The sequence below is a fragment of the Triticum dicoccoides genome, chromosome 6A (genome assembly GCF_002162155.2).
Source record: "Triticum dicoccoides isolate Atlit2015 ecotype Zavitan chromosome 6A, WEW_v2.0, whole genome shotgun sequence".
In the NCBI taxonomy this organism is placed as follows: Eukaryota; Viridiplantae; Streptophyta; class Magnoliopsida; order Poales; family Poaceae; genus Triticum; species Triticum dicoccoides.
Window position 1 is genome coordinate 220,341,164 of NC_041390.1, and position 2,669 is coordinate 220,343,832.

At 48.6% G+C, this 2,669-nt stretch overlaps 1 pseudogene; it reads left to right on the forward strand.

The window, feature by feature from the left end:
- The window catches only part of LOC119315809, a 4,517-nt pseudogene extending 3,288 nt beyond the window's left edge, over nucleotides 1-1,229 (forward strand).
- Nucleotides 1,230-2,669: the final 1,440 nt, after the last annotated feature.

The following is a 2,669-nucleotide window of genomic DNA, read 5'->3' on the forward strand; positions in this document are numbered from 1 at the left end:
ACATTGTGAGGCTAGGCATTGCAATTGATGTGGCATTCTCACTTGAATATCTTCACCAACATAAGCCATTGCCGATTATTCACTGTGATCTTAAGCCAAGCAATGTTCTCCTTGACAGTGACATGGTTGCTCATGTTGGTGATTTTGGGCTTGCAAGATTTGTACATCAAGACTTGGAGAATTCAAGTGGCTGGGCATCAATGAGAGGAACAATTGGTTATGCCGCTCCAGGTGCAGTTTCGAAATATTATACTTTTATATATATAGTCCAGAAAGCAGGCTCCAGTAAAAAAAATTAAGACTTCTATTTCCAATTAGACGAGTATATTTTGACGAAACTAAGTTTTCTAGAATAGAAAAACAACTCAAATATGCATAGTATTGTAAATTCAGAGATGTAATGCATCAGAAATGAACTTTATCTAATTCGTTAAATAGATAGACATATGTAGCTTGTAGAGTCAGTTCTTTTACAACTGCTTTTGTTGATTTCAGAGTATGGAGTTGGCAATCAAGTCACAACCCAAGGTGATGTCTATAGCTATGGCGTATTGCTGCTAGAAATGTTCACTGGAAAAAGACCAACAGACATTGATTTTGGGGATGTTTTTGGCCTTCGCAAGTATGTTCAGATGGCACTGCCAGACAAGATGGCTAATGTCATTGACCAATGGTTATTACCAGAGATGGAAAATGATAAACAAGACAAGTCCTACTCTAACAAGAGCAGAGATCTGATTCTGAGAACAGCTTGCAACACTTCGATTCTGCGTATTGGAATTTCATGTTCAGAGGAGACACCAACAGATCGCCTGCAAATTGGAGATGCTCTGAAAGAGTTGCTAGCAATAAGAGACAAATTTCACAAGAATCACTCCAGTGAAGGAGCACCATCGAGCAACTGAAGCGTGTGAAGATCAGCAAGTTGTTGCAAGCTGCCATCTCTTATCCATCCCGGCATTTACAGAAGACTCAATAATAATTGGCTGGCATTGTCAAATGTTCCCATTTTCCCAATGTGCTAATTAACACAGCAGTTGCCAGGCTTCCTTATTTAGAGCCCAAAAGGCTTATATATTATAGTCACAACCACCGTTGTCATCGAGTTCCAAAATGTGTATGCTTCGTGTTAAGTGTGTGGGTATGACATGAGCAATAAAGTGGAACTACTTCTGCTATGAAATAGACCTACTAGAAATATTTTTGAGAAAATGAGTATGGCAAAAGGAGCGTAGGTAGCACCAGTACCTAGTATCTATTGTTTGCAAAGGATGGTGTAGATCCAGACAAAGTCTAACTCTGCAATAACCAAGCTGGGATGCACAACTTTGGTAACTTGATACTCATTTTCAAACTATTGTCTGCAGAGAGTGTATAATAAAGCATAAATGCGCAAAACTTTGCAAAAATTTATGAAAACCTATCCATCAATGAGTAAACTGGCGACAGGGAAGTCAAAAGATGGGAAGAGCTCAAGGGAGCCAAAGTACAGATGGGTACTGATAATATGGCAAGTCAATAACTTAAATATATGACGTAGGACATACGAGAACCCGACCCTAGCGTCGTCTCCCCAGGGGCGAACGCTCGCGCCGCTAGAGGCCCTCGCGCTGCTGCTTCCCCATCCGCGCTGCCGCCGTCGTAGGCCGCGGTAGCGGCGGGCCCGGCACCAAAGGAACCGGGATCTGGACGCGGCGACGATCTCCTGGTGCGGCTGGGGCATGACCGGGAGGGAGTTGCGCGCAGAGGCCAGGGCGGCGCCCCTGGTCGTGCGGCGGCCGCGCTACCCTCCATGACCTGTGGATCCGAGGTCTCCGGCGATGGTGGGCATGGCGGCGGCCGCGGATCTGGATCCCACCCAGATCCGTCGTCAACTCTTCATGTGGATGGTCGGCGGCGGGATGAGGACTCTGGTGAGGGGATGGAGGATCTCCGCCGTAGAACCGGTGGCGGCATACATCTTCATGGCGAAGCTCCATGTGTTTCCAACCAGCCGCAAGATCGGGACGACGCGGCTTCCGGTGAAAACCACGCCTGATTGCAGTCTTGGCGGAAGATGGCGGCGTCTTTGACGTCGTTTCCTTCTCGAGGCATCGTTGTTGCAGGTCACGATCAACTCGATCGGGATGTTCCGGGAGAAACCCTAGATCTGGGTCTACCGTATCGGACGATGACGGCGCCTTCGGTGTCGTTCTCCCTCCCGGGGGCATCGTTTTGGAGCAAGTGCTGGCTGGAGGGGACAAGAGGAGGACCGGTGTTACATCTACCGCAAGGCCGACGGCGGATCCCGGCGGCATGGCGTTGCAGAGTTTCGGCGACGGGCGCGTGTGGATGGATACGCACAGGACGGTGGCGTTGTTTGGCGCCGTGGTAGCGTCGACGACAGGCAGGCAAGGTTTGTGCGTCAGTACCTGCTCTGGAGATGGATCGGTGGAAGACGAGGGCGGCGGCCTCTGAGAGTGCACCGGACCGGTGTGTGACCCAGTCCCAGCATTGTGGCTTGGCTGGGGCATCTGGCTTTAAATGTTAGGCTTTGGTGTGATGTTTGTTTGGTATTCGGCTCAGACATTCGGCACCCCTTCATCAAGGGGATAGGAGTAGCGACAGGTGTTACCAAGATGGTGGCTTCAGGCTTACTGATGTAGGTCTTTGTGAATAATTAATAAAAT